Raw genomic sequence first — 17,738 nt, forward strand, 5'->3', positions numbered from 1 at the left:
GTTGATGGTGTCCTGTTGTTATAATTTGCTGTATACATGCTGTTCCAGGCATGAGCTCCTCATCACTGGGGTAATCAAGGCAAGGTAATCCTGTCTCGTTCCATACTGCAGCCCAGTGCTGACTGCAGAGCTGTCCAGGGATCCAGCTGAAGGTGGAAGACTTTTGGCTAGTTCTACTCTTTGAACTTACATCCTAGTGCATGATGGTATTTGTAGTCCCTGGGTCTGCCATTTGAAACCAGTGCTGCAGGTCCCAGACCCCAACAGGACAGGGGTTGTTAGAAAGCTGGACACGTTTTAAAATCTCCCCCCTTGGTCACTTGGCACCTCTGTGGCTGCTGTGAACCAGCTGTAAAAGCTTTCAGTAAAACAGCAGGAGCCACCACAATTGAATCTGTTATAGAGAGAGACAGGAAGTTAGAGAAAGACAGGGAGAAGACAGAGAGAAATCAGTGGCAGATACAAGAAAATAAAAGTGACTAGGAGAGAGGAGAAGATGCTAGAGTGGTGGATGCGCATTTGGGCAGTGAAATAGTTAACTGGGAGCCGGTGTGTTTCCCAGTAGAGGTCAGTGGATACCTTCCTCTTTCTGAGTTGCTGTGGTAGTAGGCACATGCAGATGCATTCCCTGCAGGGGGTGCTGCTAGTTGAGTTTATTTCTGTATAATGGGCAGGCGGGATCCCTGAACATTCATTTCACAATTTTGCTATATTGCTGTGAGGAATTTTTCACCACCTTTCATATCTGCACAGTTGCCAGGGGACTGCAAGATTGATGATCAGGGCTGAGCAGCAGCAAAATAAATTACACACACAGTTAAATGTTCATCTTAGCAAGGTTTTTTTTGAGGTGGTTAAGCTGCCATCTAAATGTTCAGATATTGTCCTACATATTCCCTCATTAAATTCTCTTACCTCTCTCTGCTCTAAATTGAATCAATAGTATGGTGATTTCACAGGTCTGTGAAGCCTTCACTCTCATTTGCATACCTGCTTAGATATCATCCAATGAAAATATGGTCTAGACTACACCTGATGACATCACAAAACAGCTGCGCTCCTTTCAACCTGAAATAGCTGTACATGCAGAATTCAAATGGCGCTTAGAAAGTTATAGACTTATGCTGGCCGATAGGCATGGGTAGAGTCAAACATTGGTTTCAGTTTATTCATTTGCTTAGTAATTGATTAGGTTCATTTCAAATGAAAAAAAAAATAGTTTGCTAAGTTTTTTGGTTCATTTTATTTACCATTATAGTGAATGAGGAAAGCAACGCAGGTTACTTTGGGCTTCTAAATTGGGATTTTCTAATCATGTCTAACGAAACTAGTAGGTAGTCATCATCAGAAGGGTGAAGGCATGCCAATGCATCAAGACTATGTCAACGTGGCACCAAAAGTGGCATGAAGAGGATTTGCAATGGGGCAAAATGGTACCAGAAGTGGCAGGAGTTTTCCAAGGTACCATCAGAGGAGCAGAACAGCAGTAAGAGTGACCATATCACCGCAAGGCTGCAGAAGTGGGACAAAGGCTACAAACATTAGCAAGTACCCCCCCCCCCCCCCCAAGGCTGAACAAGAGGAGCAAAGCTATTCCAAGTGTGGTATGAATAGCTTAAGGCACCATGAAGGCAGAAAAAAGCATCAAAAGAGGCAGAAAACCTGTCAAGACAGTTATAGATTTTCACAGTAAGTGAAAGAGTGGTATGAAGACCCCAAAGCAAATCAGCTACTCAGCCAGCCAGAGTGGCAAAAACACCCCAAGGTGCCAAACAAGGGGCAAAGGTCATAACCAAATTAGTAGAAAGCCCTAAGCAGGGAGAAGCCAGAAGAAATTCCTGGAAGAGGTTTTTTGTAATTTCTGTATGGCATCATTAAGTGAAGGAGCTAGCTGTTTGGGCTTGAAATTAGTCTTTACTGGATGCTAAGATATTACTGACCAGGAGCACCAAATGGTCTTTAGCTGTTTAATATCCAGTGATTCAGGGAATCCAGGACCCAATTCTTCTTCTAAATTGGTTTTTGCAAATATTACCTCCATTAGCTCAGAAGCAGCAATCATAGAGGAGCACTATCCTGCTTTTGGGTGCTGCACATCTGCAGCCCTTGCCTGTTGCTGAGGCATAATCTACTGAAGGCTAAATACTGGATGAAACCATGTTGCAACCGTCCCTTCCCGACGGCTTCACTCCGCCTACCTTTCTTTCTTTGCACCTCCTCTCGCTATGGATGGACGCCTGACTGCCGCGGCGTCTGCCTGCCGTCCTCTCCGGCGTCCCCAGACCGGCTTGGGCACTGCCTCCCGCCATGCACCGCTGGTACCTTAGGGTGCGCGCGCCGCGCACCCTCACTCTTATTTCCTACTTGGCATGAACCTCAGGGGCGTCCCCCTGTGATGACGTCACGCTGCCCGGATATTTAAAGCCTTCGATGTTTGCTAGCCTTTGAGTTAGCAATGGGGTAATCAACGGATGGGATTCGCTCTCCGTACCCAGCTACTCTGCCTCTCCAATTTTCCATTGGACTCTTAACGCTAACGGGGTACCCGCTCCTCAGGGGCCTCACTTGCTTTTCAGGTTGCTATCAGGAAACCGGTACTTGCTCCTCGCTCCTCGAGGGCCCATGTTCCCTGACTCGCTGCCTGCTCCTACCTTCTCTTCTGCCTGGAAAATATAATAAAAAAAAATAAATAAAATAACTGGGTGGGTAAGGCATATGAAATGCATCAGACCAAGAATTGGCAAGTACCATAGGGAAAAGGGATTTGGAAAGCACCAAAAAGACAGCTGGAACAGTGGAGGAAGCACCTTAAGGCAGAGATTCTCAACCCTGTCCTCAGAGTATACCTAGCCAGTCAGATTTTCATGATATCTACAATGAATAAGTATGAGAGATTTGCATACAATGGAAGCAGTGCATGCAAATCTATCTCATGCATATTCATTGTGGATATCCTGAAAACCTGACTGGCTAAGTGCGCCCCGAGGACTGGGTTGAGAACTACTATCCTAAGGTACCATGACTAGCTTGGAGCGGCGGTAATTTAAAAAAAAATGGTAGGAGCAGAGCAAAATAGTAAGAGAAATAGATGAAAACCCTCAAGGTTTACCTCGAGAGCTGAGGCAGGAGGAGAAGAATGGCATCAAAAGCCAAAGGCACCAGGAGAGGCAAAGTGGTACTTGGAGTGGCATGAAAGGACTGAGAAGTGGTGCAGCAAGCGTGCAAAATAAAGGATGGCCATAGTAAGATCAAGAGTTGGCAAGTATCATGGGGAAGGGGATTTAGAAAGCACCAAGATGCCAGCTGGGCCAGTGAAGAAAGCACTCTAATGTATGAAAACTGGCTTGGAGTGACAGTGGCAGCAGTGGCACTGGCAATTATTAAAATCTGAAACTGTAAGAACAGAGCAACACAGCAAGAATAGTAACCAAAAAATCCCCAAGGTGTACTTTGATGGCTTAGGAAGGAGAAGGAAGCATGGCACTGTCATGGTCAGGAAGGCTGGGATCAGGGATCACCCCTACAGGAGCAGAGCCAGCCTCTGGGATAAGGCTAGACTGGATCTTCTGTCTGATTCAGCCACCTCCCTCGCAGGTTGAGCCCTTAGGTTCTGGTGGTTGGCAGGACTTAGCTGGAACCGGACAAGCTGGGACTAGAAATAGGGCTGGAGCTGGAACATGGCGCAGGCTGGGAGCTGAAACAAGGCACAGGTTGAGAGCTGGAGACAAGGCTGGTACAGGTGGCAGGCAAGAGATGGGTACAGGCAGGGCTGGAGGCATGGGCTGGAACCAAGGACTAGGCTAGGGCTGGAGACACACCTGGACAGGACAAGACAAGACAAAGCAAGGCTTAGGTAGGAGACAGGGACTGGACAGGACAAGACAAGACAAGGCCTGGGTTGGAGACAGGGACTGGACAGGACAAGACAAGGATTGGTCTAGGCAGGACAGGACCGAACAGGACAAGACTAGCAAGGACTGGACAAGGACAGGACCTGAACAAGCAACAATAAACAAGAAGGCCCAATCAGGGTACAAGGCTGGGCTAGACGAACCTAGAAGGCCCAAAGGCTGCAAGGTAGAGCAGGAAAACCTAGAAGGCCATAGAGCAAGGCAAGAAGCCTGGAAGATAACAGGCAAAGGCAGTAAAGCCTGGAAGGCCACAGGGCAAGGCAGAATGGCCAGGTCAAGGAGTCAAGGTGGCTTGATGAAGAAGCAAGGAGAGAATGGATAGACCTGGTTCAGTAGGGCTGGAGTCGCCTCTTCATAGGATCAGCAAGAAGGCAGCTAAAGCAGCTGGGAGCAAGGCTTGCAGGGAGGGGGGGGGGGGGGCTGCGTAGCAGGCAGAACAGTGACAGTACCCTGCCCTTTTAAGACCCCCACCTCCTGGGTCCCATTTGCCATGGGGGCTGTGGTTTCCTGGAGTCCAACTGGCATAGTCCAGGTCCTGAAAGGAGAAAAGGCCACTTGGAATTGAAATGCTGAATCAAAGTTTTGCTGGTGCTGGGTTGCTGGGCCTAGAAGGCCAGAGAGCAAGGCAGGAAGACCTAGAAAGCCACAGGGCAAGACTGAAAGGCCACAAGGCAAGGCAGAAGGCCAAGGAAGCTGCAAGGCAGAATGGTCTAGGTCTTATCCCTGGATCTTGCCCCATCATGTCACGGGATAAAAAGGAAAAACTATTCCAAATTTGTTCTTTTTTCCAGACTTGCACTAGTTACTGCAGTCTCATTTTGAAAAATGGAATCAACTGGGCAGGGTGCTAGGTTGTGCCCCGGCCCCATTGCAGGACTGGATTATTATTTTGAAGGCTCGGGGGGAGCAGAAGGAGGGTCAGAGAGAGGGGTGCCTAGGAGTGCGGGGGGGGGGGGGGTGTCCCTGAATCATAATTTTTTCATTTCACACCTTTGGGGGGGGGGGGGAGGAGGAGCGGGTGCCTGAGGGGAAACCTATACCACAATGCCTTTACGTCTCAATTGGGGTGAGAACCCCCGAATCTCTAATTACCTTTATTTAAAACTTTGGAGGGGAGGGGGGCTGTCACCACGTGTAAATTTAAAGCATTTTTTTTACATGAAGGATTCAGGCTGCCTCAAGTGGCGGCACCAGGTTGAGCTGAGGGTCAGCCCTGATCCCTGCTCAACCTTTCCTTTTTGCTGAGGCTTTGTTTTTTTTTGTTGTTGTTGGGTTTTTTTTTTTTCAGATAGTGGCCCTTTAAGACGATGGCAGTCCCTTGAGGTTGAGGCTGCTATCAACACCCAAAGAGTTGTTCGCCGCATCCTTTTGGCTGTGGGAGAAAAGAATGCGCCATAGAACTGCAATCTCTTTTTGGTGGAAGGGCCCACTATCGCGGCAGCACCTCCCCCTTCCCCCCTAGTGGGACCCCTCTTACGGAAATAAATCACTGCTTAGTGGCTCTAGGCCTCTGCTTCCAGAGACAGATCATTAAAGGGTGCCTGCTGCTCCACTAACTCTGCAGCATCAGATAGGTAGATTTCTGGTGGGTGCCAACATCTTGAATCAGACTTCCTGATCACAGAGAAGCTGTCCCCACCCCTTTACGCTTTGATGGAAATGCCCCACTATTTTCCCGCACCTCTCTACCATGTCCTTCAGAAACAGATTCCTGTGATCCTTGAGCCGCAGCCCCAGGGCATCCCTCACTGCCAGGTGCAGCAAGTGTGCAAAGTAATGGATACCCTGAAAGCCCCCATCTTCTATTGCCTTTACCATCTTTGCATCTCAGTCTGTCACAAAGAAACCTGCCTAACCACTCCTGCCTCTCCGATCCAGCTGCTAACTCTCCAGCACCCTTCTTATGGCTGATAGAATATTGCATGACAGGGAAGTACTGAGGGTCTCCGACGCCCGGGGTGGGGGCCAATGCATTTGTGTTGCCTTCCCTGCACCACCCTCTCCTCCACCATCCTCCTTGTAGAAATGCTTGCGGTCACAGAAGGTCACACTTAATTCAAATCTCAGAAAAGAAATGAACTGACAGACTATTGTGAGCTGCCTATGGGACAAAAATCTTCCCTGCCTGCAGACAGGCCACCAATAGAGTTTCCTTTGCCCCTTCCCTCTGTGGTACTGTAAGCAAACAAAAACAGCCTCTGAGAAAGACTGAGACTGACGGTCAAGGACTGGGATGGAAAATTTCTAAATTTTTCCAAAAATTTACAATTTTTCCACTTCTGACCATCAGGATAAAAAGGAAAAACTATTCCAAATTTGTTCTTTTTTCCCAGACTTGCACTAGTCACTGCAGTCTCATTACAGCACATGGCCTATCCCCTCACCAAATAAAGAATAAATGACCATAAATTAGAAAGAGAATCAGAGAAACAAAAGTGGAACTGGAAACCCCAAAAAGCCAGACTCTACCTGCCGTAAAACACCAGAGAAATAAATAAAAATTGCATTTTCCCGGATTTTAAAGAAAAAAATAGAAATGACTTGATGCACATTTCCCAAAAATGTCAAAGAAAAAAAATCAAATTCTTCCCACTTCCCAACTCAGAGAAAAGGAAGCAATGGCAGTCCAATCTCACTCTCCTACCCTTCGAGCAGGCCCAATGCACCAGGTGTGCAAACCGTGCAATTGCACAGGGTGGCATACCCGGTGGGGAGGCATCGGGACAAGGAGAGACCAGCGTTACCGCCGGTTAACCCGATCCCACCGGCGGCGGGAGAAGTGGAGGACTAGTTCTACAGGGTGGAGATGACCTGTCTTCTAAATGTGGTACTGGAGGCGATTTTGTAACTGGAGGTTAACACATACAGCAGATGCTTAAAGCCCATGTTCTTCACTACCTGTAGGGATTGGTCATCCAGGGCAATAATTTCCCTAATGCTCATCAGTACTACTTTGGATGCTGCTTGTCTCTTGCCCTTGGACAGTGATATGAAACACCCCCATTTCCTTTATGATGGGTTGCTGCTGTGGATGCATGGCCAGTATTCTATAGCTACATTTATTTTCAATTTAGGGACTCGACTGCCTTTTTTTTTTTTTTTTGCTGCTACTGCTAGGCTGGACTGGCACTACAGCAAATCCTCTACCCCTGCCAAAGCTGTCAAGCCTGCCATTCCCTGCTTTCCTTTTTCCTCTCAATGTCATGGTGGAATTTGGAGTTTGGATGTTACAAAGGAATTTATTTTTTTGTACTGTAACTGTACCCCCATTGATAATATTACTCTACTGTATGTGTGGAGAACTGTCTGTCACACACACACACACACACACACATATAGTGTCAATGGGTTTTGTGTACACTCAGTGCTGACTGACTCCTTTTCCAAGCCACATAGAAAAAAACCCTGTTAAAATAGAACCAAAAGGACTGGCAGCCTGATAAGACTTTTCTTCAGTCTGTCAGTGTGCTACCCTCACTTCTGTCCTATCTCACACAAGATAGAGACAAAAAAATCACTAGTACTGCTGCAATCTCCACACTCCTACCCTGACCTTCCCCTAGTGAAAAGAAAAAGCAGCAGTGCCACTGCCTGTCTTTCTGGCACAGTGATTGAGGCCACTGCAATAGAGATCAGAAACAGCTCTTTAACCATGCCAAAGCTAAGATTTTTTAAAGCTTTGTTTTTGAACTCTCAGGAAGCTTCTCAAAAACAGAACCTTCTTTACCAAGTACTAGAGAGAAAATGGAAATGTCTTGCATAAACTCAGAACTTTCAGTGGGAGGATATCAGTGTCACTTGATCCAGATGGCAGTTATAAGCTAGTTAAAAAGATGCTGCATTGTAATTTGTGCTCTATCTTGTCTCTTTGCCAACTTGCCCTGACTGGCTGGTTGCCATAGTTATCAGTTTGTTGTTTGTTTTTTTTCTTGCTCAGCAATACACAGCCATAGATTTGAATGTGCCATAGATTTAAATGAGTAACAAACAAATGAGACAAACATTTTTGTTTTGTTTGTGTGGACCCCTCCATTTGTTTCAGGAAACCACAAATGAAACAAAAATAGACTCATTCATTGATTTTATCCATTTGTTTCTAATGAATGCACATATTTACTGGCCTGAGGTTTTAAATCCATTAATGAACCATTTTGTGCTATCATGCATATACCTGTGAGTTCATGGTACCTAGGGCTTGCATGTAACTCCTCATCTTTCTGTGACTGCTCAGTCTCTGCGTTTCTATCTCTGGAGCAGCATGGCCCTATCTGACAGTCACACCCCTTTGGGTACTGTGTGATATTTCCATAATGTACATATTACATCACTCACTCTGATTCATATAGCAGTGCTACCAAGAGTTAGAACCTTATCTTTTGAAAGTCTTGAAACTAGTCCCCTGAAATCCCTCTGCAGACATTAATGCACATTCATCAGATCTAATTGGCCCTCACTGACTAGCCTTGTATGCTATGACATCACATAAATTGTGTGAACTAATGAGATCCCATTTCATGTGAGCTCATTTGTGAAAGTGTTCTGATCTTTGGCTACTTTCAGGAGTTTGGAGTAGTATGAGGAATTTCCAGTACCATGGCTTGGAAATAAAGATTTATAATTGAGAAAGGGTGTATTTTAGTGCATAAAGTCAAGAACTGACATTGCAACTTGATACAATTCTGATTGGCTGAACTACGAATATGTTTCCGGGCAAACGATGTTTTCTGGGATAGCAGCACGACAAAAAGAGACAAGGACCTGTTTTTCGATTACACACCAAAGGCCGGATTTTAAAACAGCCGCATGTGTAAAAATCGGCACTTACACGCGCGGCCGGGCCCTTTTGAAAATGCGCACAGTACGTGCTGGGCCCGGTCATGCGCATAAGTACCAATACGCGCACAAGTGCTGGGCCCTGAAAAAGGGGCAGGCTAGGAGGCAGGGCGGGATGGAGGCCAACTGGGACAGTGGCCATTATCCGCAGTCCCAGGGAAGCACATGCTGGCAGCAGTAAGTCATAAAATAAAAATTTTCGGGTAGGTAGGTAGGGGATAGGGGTCAGGGTGGAGAGGGGAGAGGGGAAAGGGAAGGAAGGTTAGACTGGGTTAGGGAACTGGGGAAGGCCAAATTGCATTGCTGCACATAATTTAGTAAAATTCACCCCCCCCCCCCCTGCGCATGCCGCCTGCACATGCACATGTGGATTTTTTAATCCGGCTCGCATGTGCTCCCGGCGAATGGATTTTATGACATGCACGCGTCCATGTGCCTGCTCCTTTTAAAATCGACCTCAAAGGAAACTTCATTTTTTAAAACCTTATTTCTAGAACCATCAGGCCTATTTTTTTGTACTGACACCTTTTTTTCCCCTTCTGCATCAGCTCCTGGAGATGACAGGAGGAGAGGGGCTGGATAAAGGAGTAACTCTTGTCTGCTCCAGTCTTACCCCTCCTCTCTTTATCTCTACAGGCTGCTGCTTGGGAGGGACTGGACAGAGCAGGAAGCAGAGAGCTGTTCTCTGCATAGCACTGGCCAATAGAATTGGAGCACTAGCCTTGTAAGCTTTGACAGGGAAAATACAGAATAGTACCAGCACCTAATAATGATCCATGATCATTCTGTACCCTATAATTTTAATTACTGTCGTTAGCAATATCATGTATTTTCTTTTTCTTTTTATTCTCATAGAAACATTGAAATGATGGCAGAAAAGGAGCAATGATCCATCCAGTCTTTTCAGCAATCTTCCCATTGTAGTATCTGCCATGCAGGGTACCCCCATGTATCAGTCAGTAGAGCTTGACGTGCTATGCTATGGACTTGGCTGTAGAAGAGGTCCAGGTTTTTTTTTTTCCTTAATGTCTGCGCATCAGTACTCCAGACTGTAAAAACGTCATGGCTTGTGTTGGTTGTCCCTGAATCCAAATTTCTCTTTCCCTCCACCCTCCACCCCCCTCCTATGAAGCAGAGAGCAGAGCAATGTTGCAGTTGCATCAAAAGCATCAAGGCTTATTTGTTAAGGGTAGCAATCCATGTCGTCTGCTAAGGGTAGTAACTTCTGCTCTGTTCAGGTTACTCCCGTGCTTATCAGTTTCCCAAACCTTAAAAGTCAGGGCCCTCTTTGGTTGCTGTCTAAATCCAATTCCCCTTTTCCCCTGCTGTTGAAGCAGAGAGCAAATGTTGAAGTTGCATCAAAAGTATCTAAGCTTATTGGTTAAGGGTAGTAACTGCCGCACTAATAAGTTATCCCCATGCACTCTTTCTTCGTTTCCTTTAGGACATGGCCATAAAAGCAGTCCTGTGCTTTTTCCCTTATGTCTGCTTATCACTATCCCAGACCATGGATGTCGGGACCCTCAGTTTTCTTCTGAATCCAATTCCTCTTCTCTCCCGCCGACTAAATGGGGAGCAATGTTACAGCTGCATTAAAAGCAGCAAAGCATTACAGTTATGGGTAGTCATCTCCATGCCTTCTGCTAAGGTGGTAACCACTGTACCAGCAAGTTACCCCCCCCGCACGCTTATCTCATTTCTGTCTTCTAGCCTTTAGAGATCCACAGTGTTTGTCCGATGCCTCTTTGAAATCTTTGACTGTTTTCTTCTTCACCACCTCCTCCAGAAGGGCATTCCAGGCCTCCACCACCCTCTCCATGAAGAAATATTTCCTGATGTTGGTTCTGAGTCATCCCACCTGGAGTTTCATTTCATGACCCCTAGTTCTACTGTTTTCTTTCCAACGGAAAAGGTTCGAAGTCCATACATCATTGAAACCTTTTAGGTATCTGAAGGTCTATCATATCTCTCCTGCACCTCCTCTCTTCCAGGGTATACATATTCAGATCCTTCAGCCTCTCCTCATAGATCTTCTGATACAGACCTCACACCATTTCCATCGCCCTTCTCGGGACCACCTCCATCCTGTCTCTATCCTTTTTGAGATATGGGCTCCAGAACTGAACACAATACTCCAGATGAGGCTTCACCAAGTATCTGTACAAGGACATTATCACCTCCTTTTTCTTACTAGTTATTCCTCTCTCTATGCAGCCCAGCATTCTTCTGGCTTTAGCTATCACTTTGTCACATTGATTTGCCATCTTCAGATCCCCAGACACTTATCACCTCAAGATCCCCCTCCTGGTCCGTGCACATCAGTTTTTCACTCCCCATCACATACAGCTCTTTTGGATTACCGCATCCCAGATGTATGACTCTGCACTTCTTGACTCTGAACCCCAGCTGCCAAATCTTTGACCACTCTTCCAGCTTTCTTAAATCTCTATTCATTCTCTCTACTCCTTCAGCCATGCCCACTCTGTTTCAGATCTTTGTATCATCCACAAATAAACATACTTTACCTTTTATCCCTTCCGCAATGTTGCTCACAAAGATATTGAACAGAACCAGTCCCAACACCTATCTCTGTGACACTCAGCTTAACACGGCTTTCTCTTCAGAGTAGATTCCATTTACCATTACACACTGTGTCCTATCAGTCAGCCAGTTTGTAATCCACACCACGACCTTGGTGCTCATTCCCAAGCTTCTTATTTTATTCACAAGCCTCCTTTGCGGGACCCTATCATATGCTTTGTTGAATCCAAGTAGATCTCATTGAGCGCTCTTCCTTGATCCAATTCTCTAGTCGCCCAATCAAAAACGTCAATCAGATTTGTCTGACAGGATTTTCCTCTGGTGAATCCATGCTACCTCGGGTCCAGCAACCTATTGTAGATAGTTCACTATCCTTTCCTTCAGCAGCGTCTCCATTAATTTTCCCACCACCGAGGTGAGGAGAACCTTTTAAACTGTTTACATATTACTTTGGCAACCTATATACACATTTTCGTCATAACAATAAAATTTCCTGAATCTAATTTGATCAAAGTATCAGTAGAGAGAGGAAGAGGGCCTCTCTCTCTTTCAACCCCCTTCCCCACTATTTTTCCAATGCCATAAAGGTGGCAGACAAGGCCACCAGCAGGTAAAAGCAGTGTTATTTTATGTTTGCTGCCAGAGAGAGGGGGGAAAGTTATGAAGTGACAGAACCTTGCAGCCATTTGCAGGAAGTGGAGCGATTGCCCCAATTTTTCCCTCCCCCCTTTCCCCCAGGATAGCTCTGAACCTGAGTATTGTCAACTTTCTTTCCAGAAAAAAAAAAGCACTGGGGACTATTAAAATGTGATTGCAAACTGCAATCTAAAATGCTTCCACTTACGGAAAATACCCAGCTGGGGGCCTACTTTTATGTGTTACAAACCAAAAAATTAGCCCCTCTCTTGGAGAAATAAAGCAGCCATTCCCTGACAGGATGTTTGGAGCCTAGCCCAGTTCACTTAAAGAGGAATACTTTCCACAGGAACCCTGGTGGGGGGGGGGGGGGGGGGGAAGAGACAAAAGCTGATGCAATATTGAGCGCCTGCTCCCTCAACGTGCACTGATCCACATCTCTGGGGTGCCCAATGCAAAATGCAAATTGCACACCCCTAGCATCTCCTCGGCAGCGGGCGGCCTGGGAGAAATGGCTGACAGCCAGTTAGGAAAACGGAAGCTCAATTTTAGAGCGTCCGTTTCCTAATGTGACCGCCGGTACACTTTTCTTTTTTGGGGGAGGGGTGGGAACATTTCTAATTTTTTAGTTCTTCCGACTTAATATCACCATGATATTAAATCAGAGGAAGAACAGAAAAGCAGTATTTTTCTGCTTTTCTGTACACTTTTTGGGCTTCTCCAAAATTAACACTTGCTCCGGAGCAGGTGTTAATTTTTTTTTGCATGGGGGGGAATAGATAATAGCCTCATCAACATGCATGTGCTTGTGATGAGCACTATTACCTATGCGTGCAATTGGACGCGCGTTTTGGACGTGCTGTTTTACATCGGGGGTTATGGACGCCCATCCAAAACACGCGTCCAATTGCAGGTTAAACTGTGTGCTGCAGCCAGCACACGGGATAGCATCGGCCTGAGAGAGGGGTACAGAGATGGAGAAAGATAAACGGAACAGGAAATGATTATCCTACAGGAAATAATTTTATAATACTGTACATGCAAGAGGCTGAGAGAAAACTCCAGAGGGAGAAAGGAAGGAGAAAGAAACAGGGAGAGAGACTGAGAAGCTGTGTAGTTAATAATGAAATTCTTCTACTGTTTGGATAAGTAAGTAATAATGTAGTAACTCTTCCAAACTGAAGCATGCTTTCACTTAATTAACCTGACAAACTGTAAAATTAAATCATAGAAGATGAAAAACAAACCTTTTCAATTTGTGTGCTTTATAAAAAAACAAAACAATTTTCTTGCCTCTTATGGAAAGATGAAAAGCTGTATAATTTACTGCCTATAGCATATCGAGCATAGAGTTAGTTACAAGTTAGAACTGATAAAGCGATATTTAATTACCTGTAGGTTCAGTACATAAACCAGAGGAATTTCCAACATACCTAGATGTAGCAGATATTAATAATCCATCTCAGGTACCACCCTAACCGCAGGGCTTAATCCTTCATTTCCGGTAATGTCCTAACCTCAGGGATTCATGATCCATCTGAAGACCTCAAGAAACAATCTTTTAGTCATCAGATAACATTTCTGGTCAACTGATGTTGGACAAAGTATGGGAACTTGTATGCTCATCAACTAGGATGGTGGAGAACCAAAAAGGAAGGCAACAAAGAAAATTGACTTGAATAGGAAGTAATATCCTGCAAGAACTGTCATTTGTCATTTGAAATGACAGGTACCAGGAAGTGGACGGTTCTCCTACGCTCGGGATTGCCAGTCCTCTCTCCCCTCCTCCCGAAGCAAGGCGCAGGGAGGGGAGGAGAGAGGACTGGTGAAACGACATGTAAAGTGTAAAGCAACGAAGCGACTTACTTTTCTTGCAGCCCTCCTCCGGAGACGGACCGCGACTCCCCTGCCTCCCGGGGGGCAGCCGGCGGCGAAAGCAGCCCCGCCGGCGAAGATGGATGCCTGCACGGGCGAAAGCGGCCCCTGTGCGTGCAATTTGGCAGCTGAAGACGTGACGTCACATGCCGTGACGCCAAACGTCGTGACGTCACGCCTTGAGCGGCCAAATTGCACGCACAGGGGCCGCTTTCGCCCGTGCAGGCATCCATCTTCGCCGACAGCTGAAGTCCTGAGGCAGGGGAGCTGCGGTCCGTCTCCGCCGCGGTCCGTCTCCGGAGGATCCGTGATCGCTGGAGACTCGTTGATTTGCTTGCAAACCACAAATGCTTCCCTTCCGGGAGGCAGGGGAGCCGCGGTCCGTCTCTGGAGGAGGGCTGCAAGAAAAGTAAGTCGCTTCGTTGCTACTTTTTTTTTTTTTAATTCGCTTTTTCCGCTTTCGTTGCTTTGGGAGGAGGGGAGAGAGGACTGGGGCTGCCCCGGAGACCAGCAACCATGGACGCGGCCAGGGCAGGTGAGCGGGGCTGGGGGAAAGTTTGCCGCCTACCCTTACCCCTGCCTCTAACGCAGGGGTAAGGGTAGGCGGTAAGTTAGCAGGTTAAACGCGCGGCAAAACGGCAGGGTAAAAAGTTGATAGTCGGGGCGCGCGTTACTGTATGGGATGGAATAGCTAATTCGATCGTTTACATCTAATATACATGCCGCGGGCGGAAGGGGTTACCCGGTGATTTAAAGAGGCGGTAAGAATGGGTTAAAGGGGATAGTGAATCGCGGGTTGGACTAACGCGGCCGAAAAGTGAGTAGAAAGCGGGTTAGAAGCAGGGTAACCGCAGCCGCACTTTACTGTATTGACCTGTTTGTTTCCCAGAAGCAGGAAGGGGAAACAAGAGCCAAGTAAATTTTGGTTGAAAAAAATGACAATTTGTTATTGTAACACTTCAAATATATTTTTCTTTTATTTTAAGATGAAGACATTTTACTAAAACAAACTCTAGCAATTGGCAGAAAATACTTCATAACATTTGATAGCACATATATCACAATGAATAAACAAAAATCAAACAGTGCAAGATATCAATTATTTCATTGTTCCTCTACTTCACAATAGATTATACTGTATTTTAGTTTTCCGTTCATTATATTCGATATGTTCCTTGTAAACCGCCTCCCCGGCGATAGTTATACCTGTTAAATGTGAACCGGAGTGATATGTATTGCATACAGGAACTTCCGGTATATAAAAACCAATAAATAAATAAATAAATAAATAAATATACCAAGCAGAAATTGTGTTGCACCAAAAACCCTCTTCCTTTCATTGCTTTCTGATTTTAGTTCAACACTTTCAAAGAGTCATTCATTCCTAAGGTTCACCATCTAACTATACTAAATGGGAAAGTTGCCCCACAACTGCAAAACTGGTATGCAAATTGAGCTCTGTCCCTCTCCCTCCCTGTACTCTCCAGCTCTGCCCCTTCTCTCTCTGTATGGAAATTGACTTCTGCCCCTCTTTTACCCTGTTCTCTGTGTTATGGAGTTTAAGTCCCTGGGCTGTGGCATGGTTGATGCTGCCCAGCACATGGAGCACAGTTTGGGCCCATGCCAATAGCAGGTGGACATGCTACTGGCTAGAAGGAGCTTCACCTATACCAACTTCTTCCCTCATGGGTCGAGCCTTTGAGTTTGGAGGCCAGCAGAACTTATTGGAGGCCCACAGCTACAGTAGAAGTCCGAGGGGATAGGCAGGCAGTGGTAAAGCGGAGTCAGTATCCAAGCAGAAGGTCAAGGCAGGCAGTTGTCAGGCAGAGTCAGTATCCAAGCGGAAGATCGAGGCACGGAGCAGAAGCATGGTAAGGACAGGAGCAAGGATCTGGAGCTGGTCAAGGAGCTGGAGAAGGCATGGAACGAGGACAAGGCAGGAACCTGGAATGAGGCAAAGAGTTGGAGCAAGGCTGTATACTGGGCCGAAGCAAGGAACTGGGACAAGGCTGGGGCTGGGGCTGGAATGAGGCAAGTAACTAGAGCCAGGCTGGAGAATGGAGCGAGGCAAGGAACTGGGACAGGCTGGGAGCTCGAATGAGGCATGAAGAGGATGAAGCAACAAACAACTAATTTGAAGCAGGAGGACCTGTTGCTATGGTGCCTTTTGATTGCTGCCAGAAGGTAGGGTGCGTCAAATGCTGTTTGGGATCCACTTTTGACAAGGCATTACACTCTCCAGTTCCACTCCTCTTTCTCTCTGTTTTGTCCAATCCACTGTCTACTACCACATATGGAAATTGAGCTCTGCCTCTCTCTAGCTCTGTCCCTCTCTTTCTCTGAATTGTCCAATCCCCTCTCTACTCTCTAGGTAGAAAGCTGAAATCCAGAACCTCCAGGGTGGCATTCTCTGAAATGCTTTCTGTTCCACGTGCAGGTCCCCAGAGGCAGGCAGATCTCCAGAGTTTCAATGCGTGGATGAGACAATGGTGCAGGGAAGAGGGACTCAGTTTTGTAAGGAACTGGGGAAACATTTGGGGAAGGGGAAGACTTTTCCAAAAGGATGGGCTCCACCTTAACCAGAGTGGAACCAAGCTGCTGGCACTAACTTTTAAAAAGGAGATAGAGCTGGAACGAATCAAGTTGTAAAACCTTTTGTGACATGCTACAATTCCCCAAGTTAACGCTGGAACAGTTACAACGATTAAATAACCCTATTACAAGTGCAGAAGTCACGGTGAGTATACAACAAGCTAAACGGTTCAAGATCCCAGGCCCGGATGGATATAATTCTGAATTTTTAAAAACACTTCAGGATTTGATTGTAGATCCCTTGTGCTCTACGTTCAATACCTTAATTAGACAGGGTGGTAACCCATTACATATTAATTTAGCACAAATGATAATACCCAAGCTGGGTCGAGATCCGCTGTCTCCCTCCTCTTATAGGCTGAGAGTGTGAAACCAGGGGACAAGACCATTTTCATTACTAAATGTTGACCAGAAATTGCTATTAAAGATCTTGGCAGATCATCTGGCTGCAATACTGCCTTCCCTTATAGGCCCATGCCAGGTAGGATTTGTAAAACAGCGTTCTTTGCAGACAAATATACGATCTTTGATGATAGTAATCAGTCTTTGTCAGCGCAGAAGGCAGCCCGTATCTAGTAGTCAGTTTTGATGCTGAAAAAGCGTTTGACAGGGTAGAATGGCGATATCTGTTTTATATTTTAACTGGTCTGGGCTTTAATGGTATATTTCTGCAGGCTATCCATTTACTTTATGCTTCTCCAGAGGCAGTGATACTAGTTAATGGGACTCAATCAGCGAGGTTCCCTATTACCAGAGCAACATGACAGGGATGTCCCTTATCCCCTCTTTTATTTGTGTTAGCCTTGGAGCCTTTATTGCTACGTATACAGGCCTCGTCGCTTATTAAAGGGAACGTGATGGGAGGAATAGCATTCAAATATGCAGCGCATGCAGTTGACCTTCTGGTCTTTCTAACAGATCTGGTCTGGTCCTTTAACTCACTAATGGTGTTATTCAAAAAATTTGGGTCTTTTTCTGGATTTAAATTGAATATTGAAAAATCAGAAGCCTTGGCATACCCACATTCCACTTTAACTCAGTGTCAAGAAACATTTCCTTTGAAAGCAGTAGAGAGCTCTATCAGGTATCTGGGAATACAAATTACCTTGGATCTTCAAGGTATTTATGAGCTTAATGTGTCCACATTAATGAAGGTGTTTCGGGCTTAGTTACGAGCATGGCAAGATCTGCCGCTCTCGTTGGCAGGGCGTATAATTCTGTTTAAAAGGGCCCTCCTCCCAAAATGGCTTTATGTTTTCCAGCATCTTCCATTTCCATTCAAAGCTAAAGAACAACAGACACTGGACCCCTTGATTCGGAAGTTTATTTGGAATAAGAAAAAGCCAAGAA

Source organism: Rhinatrema bivittatum, chromosome 4 (genome assembly GCF_901001135.1).
Source record: "Rhinatrema bivittatum chromosome 4, aRhiBiv1.1, whole genome shotgun sequence".
NCBI classification, from domain to species: domain Eukaryota; kingdom Metazoa; phylum Chordata; class Amphibia; order Gymnophiona; family Rhinatrematidae; genus Rhinatrema; species Rhinatrema bivittatum.